This window comes from Eurosta solidaginis, chromosome 5 (genome assembly GCF_040869045.1).
Source record: "Eurosta solidaginis isolate ZX-2024a chromosome 5, ASM4086904v1, whole genome shotgun sequence".
NCBI lineage: Eukaryota > Metazoa > Arthropoda > Insecta > Diptera > Tephritidae > Eurosta > Eurosta solidaginis.
The window spans coordinates 155530340-155544754 of NC_090323.1; the positions used below are offsets into that span (position 1 = coordinate 155530340).

General features: G+C 38.5%; 1 protein-coding gene across 4 annotated transcripts in view; it reads left to right on the plus strand.

Moving 5' to 3' along the window:
• LOC137254460 (uncharacterized) overlaps positions 1–14415 on the plus strand; it is a 473400-nt gene that overhangs the window by 94911 nt on the left and 364074 nt on the right. The window lies entirely within an intron of this gene.

Below are 14415 nucleotides of genomic sequence, written 5' to 3' on the forward strand. Positions count from 1 at the left end.
GAAAAGGCGTCCACCTATAGAACTAAGCCCCACGCTCTTTTGAAATACTCATTAACACCTTTCGTTTGATACCAATATTGTACAAACGCATTCTAGAGTCACCGCGGGTCCACCTTTATGGCGATATCTCGAAAACGCGACCACCTATACAGCTACCACCACTCCCTTTTAAAACCATCATTAATACCTTTAATTTGAAACCGATATCGTACAAACACATTCTAGAGTCACCCATGGTCCACCTTTATGGCGATATCTCGAAAAGGCGTCCACCTATAGAACTAAGCCCCACGCTCTTTTGAAATACTCATTAACACCTTTCGTTTGATACCCATATTGAACAAACGCATTCTAGAGTCACCCCGGGTCCACCTTTATGGCGATATCTCGAAAAGGCGTCCACCTATAGAACTAAGGCCCACTCCCTTTTAAAATGCTTATTAACCCCTTTCATTTCATACCCATATCGTACAAACAAATTCTAGGGTCACCCCTGGTCCACCTTTATGGCGATATATCGAAACGGAGTCCACCTATGGAACTAAGGATCACTCCCTTTTAAAATACTCATTAACACCTTTTATTTGATACCCATATCGTACAAACAAATTCTAGAGTCACCCCTGGTCCACCTTTATGCCGATATCTCGAAAATGCGACCACCTATACAACTACCAACACTCCCTTTTAAAACCCTCATTAATACCTTTAATTTGATACCCATATCGTACAAACACATTCTAGAGTCACCCCTGGTCCACCTTTATGGCGATATCTCGAAAAGGCGTTAACCTATAGAACTAAGCCCCACGCCCTTTTAAAATACTCATTAACACCTTTCGTTTGATACCCATATTGTACAAACGCATTCTAGATTCACCCCTGGTCCACCTTTATGCCGATATCTCGAAAAGGCGACCACCTATAGAACTAAGGCCCACTCCCTTTTAAAATACTCATTAACTCCTTTCGTTTGATGCCCATATTGTACAAACAAATTCTAGGGTCACCCCTGGTCCACCTTTATGACGACGTCCATCCTATGGAACTAAGGATTACTCCCTTTTAAAATACTCATTAACACCTTTCTTTTCATACCCATATTGTACAAACACATTCTAGAGTCACCCCTGGTCCACCTTTATGGCGATATCTCGAAACGGAGTCCACCTATGGATCTAATGATCACTCCCTTTTAAAATACTCATTAACACCTTTTATTTGATACCCATATTGTACAAACACATTCTAGAGTCACCCCTGGTCCACCTTTATGCCGATATCTCGAAAATGCGACCACCTATACAACTACCACCACTCCCTATTAAAACCCTCATTAATACCTTTAATTTGATACCCATATCGTACAAACACATTCTAGAGTCACCCCTGGTTTATGCAGCTCAAATAATCCTAGTTGACTTGTATTTTTGATGAGGTATTCGCTGCTTGTTGTGTTTATAAAACTACTGATTGTGGTCCGTTTAAAGAAGCGTACAGAGGGTTACAAAATATCGAGGCGACTAACTTTTCTTTCGAGTCACAGCGGTCAGCTTTGGATGACGGTGAAAAGTTAGCTGTAAAAATGAAGTATTATCCACCAACGGATATATTGACTGGTACTATGTTGGTACTGGTACTAGTCGTACTATGAAAACACTGAGGACCATATCAAAGAGGTTGTGAAGCATCTAAATGAGTTTAGCTCCAACATAATGATTACGTCCCAACACAAATATGATGGTGTGACTTATGACAAAAGGCAAAAATGGTTCGGAACAGGATATACAACTATTAAAATGTCACAGAAATGGCGTGACCTTTGGGAAAAGTCTGAGCCAATCAGGTTATTCTTGCCGAATCGATTTATATCCGATGATTGCCGTTTGCATTGGGCAAACCTGAGATACCCAGTGCCCTCAAGAAGATACTACAAAGGGATGTTTGTGAATTATGGTTTAGACAGGATGACAAGTTCCTCTTGCCCGAGGCTTCTATTCTATATCACCGCTTTTACGGAAGGAACGATGCCGTTTGTGCACTCTATGAAAAGTTGGTTAAGTTTCGTTTGAGTTAAGAACTTTATCCGGCGACCGTTGCAGGTCTTTCTTATCAGTTTTATACTTCGGGAAGGGGGGTTCGGTTGTTCATGAATTGCATCATACATTATCAACCACGTTAGACTTGCTCTCATTTATAATTTAACAAACGCTTGAACCTAAGGAACGAACTAATATTGCTAGTATGTGTCAGGTAGAACAAAGTAATGAACTTACAGCTTGGATGTTTGTTGATATGCATTATAATGAAGACTATGCTTCCAGGTTTATCAGCGTTATCATCATATTATTTCGCTAAATTCTTACACAATAAGTGGTGGAGATGAGCAACAAGTTGATGGAAAAATTTTAAAGAGCTCGGCATTGCGGCTTACAATCAAATAAAAAATTAGTATTGAACGAAATGACGTTTAAAGGATTTTGAGGAACAGGATCTTTCAAAAGTATATAATAAAAAAATATTGCATATATGGGACACGTATCGTGACTCTATATTAAGAACAAGTAAGGAAGGCTAAGTTCGGGTGTAACCGAACATTACATACTCAGTTGAGAGCTATGGAGACAAAATAAGGAAAATCACCATGTAGGAAAATGAACCTAGGGTAACCTTGGAATGTGGTTGTATGACATGTGTATCAAATGGAAGGTATTAAAGAGTATTTTAAGAGAGAGTAGGCCATAGTTCTATGGATGGACGCCATTTAGGAATATCGCCATAAAGGTGGACCAGGGCTGACTCTAGAATTTGTTTGTACGATATGGGTATCAAATGAAAGGTGTTACTGAGCATTTTAAGAGGGGTGGGCCTTAGGTCTATCGGTGGACGCCTTTTCGAGATATCGCCATTAAGGTGGACCAGGGGTGACTCTAGAATGTGTTTGTACGATATGGGTATCAAATGAAAGGTGGTAATGAGTATTTTAAAAGGGAATGGGCTTTAGTTCTATAGGTGAACGCCTTTTCGAGAAATCGCCATAAAGGTGGACCAGGGGTGACTCTAGAATATGTTTGTACGATATGGGTATCAAAGGAAAGCTGTTAATGAGTATTTTGAAAAGGAGTGATCCTTAGTTCCATAGGTGGCCGCCGTTTCGAGATATCGCCATAAAGGTGGACCAGGGGTGTCTCTAGAATGTGTTTGTACGATATGGGAATCAAATGAAAGGTGTTACTGAGCATTTTAAGAGGGAGTGGGCATTAGGTCTATAGGTGGACGTCTTTTCGAGATATCGCCATTAGTGTGGGCCAGGGCTGACTCTATAATGTTTGTGCGATATGGGTATCAAACGAAAGGTGTTACTGAGCATTTTAAGAGGGAGTGGGCATTAGGTCTATAGGTGGACGCCTTTTCGAGATATCGCCATTAGGGTGGGCCAGGGGTGACTCTAGAATGTGTTTGTACGATATGGGTATCAAATGAAAGGTGGTAATGAGTATTTTAAAAGGGAGTAATCCTTAGTTCTATATGTGGACGCCTTTTCGAGATATCGCCATAAAGGTGGACCAAGGGTGACTCTAGAATGTTTGTACGATATGGGTATCAAACGAAAGGTGTTACTGAGCATTTTAAGAGGGAGTGGGCATTAGGTCTATAGGTGGACGCCTTTTCGAGATATCGCCATTAGGGTGGGCCAGGGGTGACTCTAGAATGTGATTGTACGATATGGGTATCAAATGAAAGGTGGTAATGAGTATTTTAAAAGGGAGTAATCCTTAGTTCTATAGGTGGACGCCTTTTCGAGATATCGCCATAAAGGTGGACCAAGGGTGACTCTAGAATGTTTGTACGATATGGGTATCAAACGAAAGGTGTGACTGAGCATTTTAAGAGGGAGTGGGCATTAGGTCTATAGGTGGACGCCTTTTCGAGATATCGCCATTAGGGTGGGCCAGGGGGACTCTAGAATGTTTGTACGATATGGGTATCAAACGAAATGTGTTACTGAGCATTTTAAGAGGGAGTGGGCATTAGGTCTATAGGTGGCCTTTTCGAGACATCGCCAATAGGGTGGGCCAGGGGTGACTCTAGAATGTTTGTACGATATGGGTATCAAACGAAAGGTGTTACTGAGCATTTTAAGAGGGAGTGGACATTAGGTCTATAGGTGGACGCCTTTTCGAGATATCGCCATTAGGGTGGGCCAGAGGTGACTCTAGAATGTTTGTACGATATGGGTATCAAACGAAAGGTGTTACTGAGCATTTTAAGAGGGAGTGGGCATTAGGTCTATAGGTGGACGCCTTTTCGAGATATCGCCATTAGGGTGGGCCAGGGGTGACTCTAGAATGTGTTTGTACGATATGGATATCAAATTAAAGGTATTAATGAGGGTTTTAAAAGCGAGTGGCCCTTAGATGTATATGTGAAGGTGTTCTCGCGATATCGACCAAAATGTGGACCAGGTGATCCAGAAAATCATCTGTCGGGTACTGCTAATTTATTTATATATGCAATACCACTAACAGTATTCCTGCCAAGATTCCAAGGGCTGTTGATTTTGCCTTGTAGAACTTTTTCATTTTCTTTTACTTAATATGGTAGGTGTCACACCCATTTTACAAAATTTTTTCCAAAGTTATATTTTGCGTCAATAAACCAATCCAGTTACCATGTTTCATCCCTTTTTTCGTATTTGGTATAGAATTATGGCATTTTTTTCATTTTTCGTAATTTTCGATATCGATAAAGTGGGCGTGGTTATGGTCGGATTTCGGCTATTTTTTATACCGAGATAAAGTGAGTTCAGATAAGTAGGTGGGCTAAGTTTAGTAAAGATATATCGGGTTTTGCTCAAGTTATTGTGTTAACAGCCGAGCGGAAGGACAGACGTTGGACTGTGTATAAAAACTGGGCGTGGCTTCCACCGATTTCGCCCATTTTCACAGAGAACAGTTACCGTCATAGAATCTATGTACCTACCAAATTTGAGAAGGATTGGTAAATTTTTGTTCGACTTATGGCATTAAAAGTATTCTAGACAAACTAAATGAAAATGGGCGGAGCCACGCCCATTTTGAAATTTTCTTTTATTTTTGTATTTTGTTGCACCATATCATTACTGCAGTTGAATTTTGACTTAATTTACTTATATACAGTAAAGATATTAAATTTTTTGTTAAAATTTGAATTTAAAATTTTTTTTTTTTTAAAAGTGGGCGTGTTCTTCATCCAATTTTGCTAATTTTTATTTAGCACATATATAGTAATAGTAGCAGCGTTCCTGCCAAATTTCATCATGATATCTTCAACGACTGCCAAATTACAGCTTGCAAAACTTTTAAATTACCTTCTTGTAAGAGTGGGCGGTGCCACGCCCATTGTCCAAAATCTTACTAATTTTCTATTCTGCGTCATAACGTCAACCCATCTGCCAAGTTTCATCGCTTTAATTGCCTTTGGCAATGAATTATCGCATTTTTTCGGTTTTTCGAAATTTTCGATATCGAAAAAGTGGGCGTGGTTATAGTCCGATATCGTTCATTTTAAATAGCGATCTGAGATGAGTGCCCAGGAATCTACATACCAAATTTCATCAAGATAGCTCAAAATTTACTCAAGTTACCGTGTTAACGGACGGACGGACGGACATGGCTCAATCAAATTTTTTTTCGATCCTGATTATTTTGATATATGGAAGTCTATATCTGTCTCGATTCCTTTATATATGTACAACCAACCGTTATCCAATCAAACTTAATATACTCTGTGAGCTCTGCTCAACTGAGCATAAAAATGCCAAAGTCGATACGCGTAGATTTATCTATATAATTGGTTTATGGCACAATGTCAATGGTGGATATTGGGGGCCGGTATGAAACTAGAATCGTGTTTCAATCTTGTATATGCGCTGAAGGAACGAATCCTGAAATTATAGGAAAGTAATGGCATTGCCTCGATTTAAGTCAGACAGGGACTTCATTTTCAATTGTAGCCGAATATGCTAATACTGTACACGCCATTTTAGTTTCAATGAAAGCATTAATTGAACGATTTAAGTCACTTGGCAAGATTCTGTAGACACAGTATGCTTGTTGGTTATGCAATGCAATTGTTGCTGACTAAAGATTTGCCAATTAAGGTGTGTTTATAGGCGCTCACGTTACCACAACTTTCTATCGAGCATCTTCTTCCACCTAACGTGACATTGTTTGTTGTTTGCCTTTGCATTGGTGGCACCAGTCGCTGCGCCAGCATTGCGTCGCTGCCTTTCCATGCTGTGTTGTGTGTATACGATTGAGGCCTACGCAATATGGTTTTCGTTGCTAATGTCGTTGAAGTTCGGTCTATGCACAAACCAAATTTAGATATTGTTTTTTACAAAATTTGCTATTTGCATAATTACTAATAGGAGCGCACATAGTACAGGTTTACAAGAAGGATATGTATAAAAACAAGTAAGGAAGGTTAAGTTCGGGTGTAACCGAACATTACATACTCAGTTGAGAGCTATGGTGAGAACATAAGGGAAAATAACCATATAGGAAAATGAACCGAGGGAAACCCTGGAATGTGTTTGTATGACATGTGTATCAAATGAAAGGCATCAAAGAGTATTTTATGAGGGAGTGGGCCATAGTTCTATAGGTGGACGCCATTTAGGGATATAGCCATAAAGGTGGATCAGGGTTAACTCTAGAATGCGTTTGTACGATATGGGTATCAAATTAAAGGTGTTAATGAGTATTTTAAAAGGGAGTGGGCCTTAGTTCTATAGGTGGATGCCGTTTCGAAATATCGCCATAAAGGTGGACTAGGGTTGACTCTAGAATGTGTTTGTACGATATGGATATCAAATTAAAGGTATTAATGAGGGTTTTAAAAGGGAGTGTTGGTACTTGTATAGGTGGTCGCCTTTTCGAGATATCGCCATAAAGGTGGACCAGGGGTGACTCTAGAATGCGTTTGTACGATATGTGTATCAAAGGAAAGGTGTTAATGAGTATTTTAAAAGGGAGTAATCCTTAGTTCCATAGGTGGACGCCGTTTCGAGATATCGCCATAAAGGTGGACCAGGCGTGACCCTAGAATTTGTTTGTACAATATGGGCATCAAACGAAAGGTGTTAATAAGTATTTTAAAAGGGAGTAATCCTTAGTCCCGTAGGTGGACGCCGTTTCTAGATATCGCCATAAAGGTAGACCAGGGGTGACCCTAGAATTTGTTTGTACAATATGGGCATCAAACGAAAGGTGTTAATGAGTATTTTAAAAGGGAGTGGGCCTTAGTTCTATAGATAGACGCCGATTCGAAATATCGCCATAATGGTGGACCAGGGGTGACTCTAGAATGTGTTTGTTCGATATGGGTATCAAATTAAAGGTATTAATGAGGGTTTTAAAAGGGAGTGGTGGTTGTTGTATAGGTGGTCGCATTTTCGAAATATCGCCTTAAAGGTGGACCAAGGGTGACTCTAGAATGTGTTTGTACAATATGGGTATGAAAAGAAAGGTGTTAATCAGTATTTTAAAAGGGAGTAATCCTTAGTTCCATAGGTGGACGCCGTTTCGAGATATCGTCATAAAGGTGGACCAGGGGTGACCCTAGAATTTGTTTGTACAATATGGGCATCAAACGAAAGGAGTTAATGAGTATTTTAAAAGGGAGTGGGCCTTAGTTCTATAGGTGGACGTCGTTTCGAAATATCGCCATAAAGGTGGACCAGGGGTGACTCTAGAATGTTTTTGTACGATATGGGTATAAAATTAAAGGTATTAATGAGGGTTTTAAAAGGGAGTGGTGGTTGTTGTATAGGTGGTCGCATTTTCGAAATATCGCCATAAAGGTGGACCAGGGGTGACTCTAGAATTTGTTTGTACAATATGGGTATCAAAAGAAAGGTGTTAATGAGTATTTTAAAAGGGAGTAATCCTTAGTTCCATAGGTGGACGCCGTTTCGATATATCGTCATAAAGGTGGGCCAGGGGTTACTTTAGAATATGTTTGTACGATATGGGTATCAAATGAAAGGTGTTAATGAGTATTTTAAAAGGGAGTGGGCCTTAGTTCTATAGGTGGACGCCGTTTCGAAATATCGCCATAAAGGTGGACCAGGGGTGACTCTAGACTTTGTTAGTACGATATGGGTATCAAATTAAAGGTATTAATGAGGGTTTTAAAAGGGAGTGGTGGTTGTTTTATAGGTGGTCGCATTTTCGAAATATCGCCATAAAGGTGGACCAGGGGTGACTCTAGAATTTGTTTGTACAATATGGGTATCAAAAGAAAGGTGTTAATGAGTATTTTAAAAGGGAGTAATCCTTAGTTCCATAGGTGGACGCCGTTCCGAGATATCGCCATAAAGGTGGGCCAGGGGTGACTCTAGAATTCGTTTGTACAATATGGGTATCAAATGAAAGGAGTTAATGAGTATTTTAAAAGGGAGTGGGCCTTAGTTCTATAGGTAGACGCCTTTTCGAGGTATCGCAATAAAGGTGGACCAGGGGTGACTCTAGACTTTGTTAGTACGATATGGGTATCAAATTAAAGGTATTAATGAGGGTTTTAAAAGGGAGTGGTGGTTGTTTTATAGGTGGTCGCATTTTCGAAATATCGCCATAAAGGTGGACCAGGGGTGACTCTAGAATTCGTTTGTACAATATGGGTATCAAACGAAAGGAGTTAATGAGTATTTTAAAAGGGAGTGGGCCTTAGCTCTATAGGTAGACGCCTTTTCGAGGTATCGCAATAAAGGTGGACCAGGGGTGACTCTAGAATGTGTTTGTACAATATGGGTATGAAAAGAAAGGTGTTAATGAGTATTTTAAAAGGGAGTAATCCTTAGTTCCATAGGTGGACGCCGTTCCGAGATATCGCCATAAAGGTGGGCCAGGGGTGACTCTAGAATTCGTTTGTACAATATGGGTATCAAACGAAAGGAGTTAATGAGTATTTTAAAAGGGAGTGGGCCTTAGTTCTATAGGTAGACGCCTTTTCGAGGTATCGCAATAAAGGTGGACCAGGTGTGACTCTAGAATGTGTTTGTACAATATGGGTATGAAAAGAAAGGTGTTAATGAGTATTTTAAAAGGGAGTAATCCTTAGTTCCATAGGTGGACGCCGTTTCGAGATATCGTCATAAAGGTGGACCAGGGGTGACCCTAGAATTTGTTTGTACAATATGGGCATCAAACGAAAGGAGTTAATGAGTATTTTAAAAGGGAGTGGGCCTTAGTTCTATAGGTGGACGTCGTTTCGAAATATCGCCATAAAGGTGGACCAGGGGTGACTCTAGAATGTTTTTGTACGATATGGGTATAAAATTAAAGGTATTAATGAGGGTTTTAAAAGGGAGTGGTGGTTGTTGTATAGGTGGTCGCATTTTCGAAATATCGCCATAAAGGTGGACCAGGGGTGACTCTAGAATTTGTTTGTACAATATGGGTATCAAAAGAAAGGTGTTAATGAGTATTTTAAAAGGGAGTAATCCTTAGTTCCATAGGTGGACGCCGTTTCGATATATCGTCATAAAGGTGGGCCAGGGTTTACTTTAGAATATGTTTGTACGATATGGGTATCAAATGAAAGGTGTTAATGAGTATTTTAAAAGGGAGTGGGCCTTAGTTCTATAGGTGGACGCCGTTTCGAAATATCGCCATAAAGGTGGGCCAGGGGTGACTCTAGAATTCGTTTGTACAATATGGGTATCAAACGAAAGGAGTTAATAAGTATTTTAAAAGGGAGTGGGCCTTAGTTCTATAGGTAGACGCCTTTTCGAGGTATCGCAATAAAGGTGGACCAGGGGTGACTCTAGACTTTGTTAGTACGATATGGGTATCAAATTAAAGGTATTAATGAGGGTTTTAAAAGGGAGTGGTGGTTGTTTTATAGGTGGTCGCATTTTCGAAATATCGCCATAAAGGTGGGCCAGGGGTGACTCTAGAATTTGTTTGTACAATATGGGTATCAAAAGAAAGGTGTTATTATTTATTATTATTATTATTTATTTAATATAGTAATCTTTGAAATACAATGTTTCTTACAGACTACATAACGAATTAGATAAATTTACAAATTAGATAAATTTACATTACAGAATAGTGTACAGAAGATTTAAGAAAGCCTGTTTTGTCATTGTAAAATCAATGACAGTAGTTTCTGACAAAGTATTAAATTCTCTCAAAGAGCGCACCAAAGGTGCATTTCCAGCAAGTGTCGTTTTTACTTTGGGTAGATAAAATGGATAACATACACGAAGATTACGTCTAGGGACATTGAAACATATTTTATGCAAGAGATATGGGCAATCAACGATGCCTTGAATCCTGTTAAACGTAAAGGTTAATGACAAGATAGATTTACGGCTTTCCAGAGATTGCAAGTTTATCAGTTGAAGACGAGCTGTGTAGGCCGGAACCGGGTTTTCAAAATTCAGAAACCGTAGGGCAAATTTAAGGAAAACCTTTTGTACACGCTCAATCCTTTGAATCGGAAGTTGATTATAGGGCCTCCACATGAAGACAGCATACTCAAGATGCGAGCGCACAAAGCTTGTAAATAAAAGTTTCAAGGTATGTGGGTCTGAGAAATTAGTGCTTTTACGACGTACAAACCCCAGAACTGAGTATGCTTTCGCGATAATGAAATTAATGTGGCTATTGAAAGAAAGTTTTGTGTCAAATATAACTCCTAAGTCTTTAACTTCATTAACATTTAGCAGAGTAACATTTGAAATGCTGTAAGACGTACTACGTACATTAAAAATTTTCGCAAAAGTCATTTTGAAACACTTCTTTATATTTAAAGATAAATGTGATTTACTACACCATAGATAAAGAGCATTAACATCCTGCTGTAGCCTTGCTTCATCGAGAGAGTCTTTGACTACAGCAAATAACTTAAGATCGTCTGCATAAAGCAAACACTTGGCGAATGAAAAACAACTTCCAATGTCATTAATAAATAAGACAAACAGTAGAGGTCCAAGAACGCTTCCTTGGGGTACGCCTGAAGTGGCCACGAAAGATTCGGAACAAATGCCGTCAATAGTAACAACACAGCGTCTATTCGATAAATAGGATTTGATCCATTCCAAGAAGTAGGAATGAAAACCTAAACAAGCCAGTTTTTTAACTAGAATTTTATGCGAGACTTTATCGAAAGCTTTTGAAAAGTCTGTGTATATACAATCTACTTGATGACCATCAGAAAACGCTGTTATGCAGTAGTCACTAAGAGCCGCTAAGTTCGAAACTGTAGACCTTCCGGGAACAAAGCCATGTTGGTTATGAGATATAATGGACTTTGTAGCAAAATAAATCTTCTCTTTCACTACGCACTCAAAAAGTCTAGATATGGTTGAAAGTTTTGATATGGGCCGATAATTTCTAACATTATTTTTCTTACCACTTTTTAGAATGGGAGTTATGTAAGTGACTTTCCAGTCATCAATGAAGCTACCAGACGCCAGCGACTTGTTAAACAAGATTTTCAAAGGCTCAACAAAAGCTGGACAACATTTAAAGAGGACCGCAGACAGACCATCGACATCAGTTTCCGAAGAAGGCTTTAGCAACGATAGCCTGCTGGAGATATCTTCAGAAGAAAGTGTGAGGGAACCGAAGTTGAGGCACGTGTTTTCGTAAGAAGAAAAGCTTGGTAAAGCATCGGAATCATCCGATACGAAGTTGGACATAAAAAAATCAGCGAAGAGGTCAACCACATCTTTAGGAACCTCCGCGAAATTATCATCTAAGAAAACCGATTTAGGGATGTTTGAACACGATCTCTTGGATTTGATATAAGTCCAAAAGAATTTAGGATTATATTTAATGCTGGACTCAGCAGATCGAGTGTAATTTTTTCGAAGATGTTTATCTACCCTTGTGAATTCTTTTGAGTACCGCTGATACATAACAAAAAAATTCTGGCATTTAGATTTCAAAAATTTTTTATAATATTTATTTCTAAGATTTTTTAGCTTTTTTAAACCTTTCGTGTACCAAGGCACTATGTATGGCATTTTTTTTTTTTAAAGGTACATACTTCAAACAAAGCTCATTTGCAGCCTTCTTGAATTTCAGAAAAGAGTTAGATGTTGACATGTCAGATAAGAGGGAATCCCAATTAATCTCAAGCAACGAGCTATTTAAACTTTGAAAGTCACATTTTGAGAAATTAAATACGATTTTATCATTATTGGCTTCACAAATAGGCAAATAATTATAGTAATCAATGCTTACAACTAAGGGAACATGATGTTTGTCACACGGAGTTATAGGAAATAAACAATTAGATATACTGTAATTAAAATTATCGCTTACAAATACGAGATCTAAGATTTTGTTCAAAGAATTAACAAATTTGTTTATTTGTTTCAAGTCTAGACTGAGAATAGAATCAACAAAGTAGGACTCGTAAGAAATCGTGACATTAGATGGAGTAAGATCTAAATTACAAAAACTGGAAGTCCAACGGACACTACTTAAGTTAAAATCACCAAAAATACAAAGATTACCGTCCGGATTATTATTAACCTCAAGAGATACAATATTATCCGCATGCATTTTATACAATTCAAACTCACTATTGGGTGGAATGTAGGATGCCACAATATACAATGAGTCACTTTTTGAGGACGTACTTATACATACACACAATTGATCCAATAAAGAATTATCATTCATAGGGGTGACGACGTATGCGCGAAATTTACGGCGTACAGCAATAAGAACTCCTCCTCCTCTACAAGCGCCTGTTTTAGAAGGATCCCTGTCCTTACGGAAGACATCGAAAAGATTAGGGTCAAAGAACTCACTGTCATGAAAGCCAGAATGCAACCAGGTCTCCACGATGACAAATATGTCATAGTCCACTTGTGCACTAAATGAACTAACAATGTCAGATTTTGTCCTTAAACCAGATATGTTTTGAAAATATATTTTTAGACCACAGGGCTTATCATGAGATCGCTGCAAATAGTATAGATCAGTTGGAGTGGAATTGAAACTTAGGTTTTTGGTGTTGTGGGCCTCCGCCGGTGAAAAAATTGAAAAGGTTTGATTTTTACAACCCTCGGCCACACCGAAGCATCGAGAACTTTATCATTAAATTTTGATGGGACACCAAGTTTAAAATTTATGTGCTTACGATTGTACATTCCGCTTGGGTCATTTTTATACTCAGTTGAGCAGAGCTCACAGAGTATATTAAGTTTGATTGGATAACGGTTGGTTGTACATATATAAAGGAATCGAGATAGATATAGACTTCCATATATCAAAATAATCAGGATCGAAAAAAAATTTGATTGAGCCATGTCCGTCCGTCCGTCCGTCCGTCCGTTAACACGATAACTTGAGTAAATTTTGAGGTATCTTGATGAAATTTGGTATGTAGGTTCCTGAGCACTCATCTCAGATCGCTATTTAAAATGAACGATATCGGACTATAACCACGCCCACTTTTTCGATATCGAAAATTTCGAAAAACCGAAAAAATGCGATAATTCATTGCCAAAGGCGGTTAAAGCGATGAAACTTGGTAGATGGGTTGACGTTATGACGCAGAATAGAAAATTTGTAAGATTTTGGACAATGGGCGTGGCACAGCCCACTTTTACAAAAAGGTAATTTAAAAGTTTTGCAAGCTGTAATTTGGCAGTCGTTGAAGATATCATGATGAAATTTGGCACCAAAGTTACTACTATTACCATATATGTGCAAAATAAAAATTAGCAAAATTGGATGAAGAACACGCCCACTTTTTAAAAAAAAATTTTTTTAAATTCAAATTTTAACAAAAAATTTAATATCTTTACTATATATAAGTAAATTAAGTCAAAATTCAACTGCAGTAATGATATGGTGCAACAAAATACAAAAATAAAAGAAAATTTCAAAATGGGCGTGGCTCCGCCCATTTTCATTTAGTTTGTCTAGAATACTTTTAATGCCATAAGTCGAACAAAAATTTACCGATCCTTCTCAAATTTGGTAGGAGCCTAGATTCTGTGACGGTAACTGTTCTCTGTGAAAATGGGCGAAATCGGTGGAAGCCACGCCCAGTTTTTATACACAGTCCACCGTCTGTCCTTCCGCTCGGCCGTTAACACAATAACTTGAGCAAAAACCGATATATCTTTAGTAAACTTAGCCCACGTACTTATCTATACTCACTTTATCTTGGAATAAAAAATGGCCGAAATCCGACCATAACCACGCCCATTTTATCGATATCGAAAATTACGAAAAATGAAAAAAAAGCCATAATTCTATACCAACTACGAAAAAAGGGATGAAATATGGTAACTGGATTGGTTTATTAACGCAAAATATAACTTTGGAAAAAACTTTGTAAAATGGGTGTGACACCTACCATATTAAGTAGAAGAAAATGAAAAAGTTCTACAAGGCG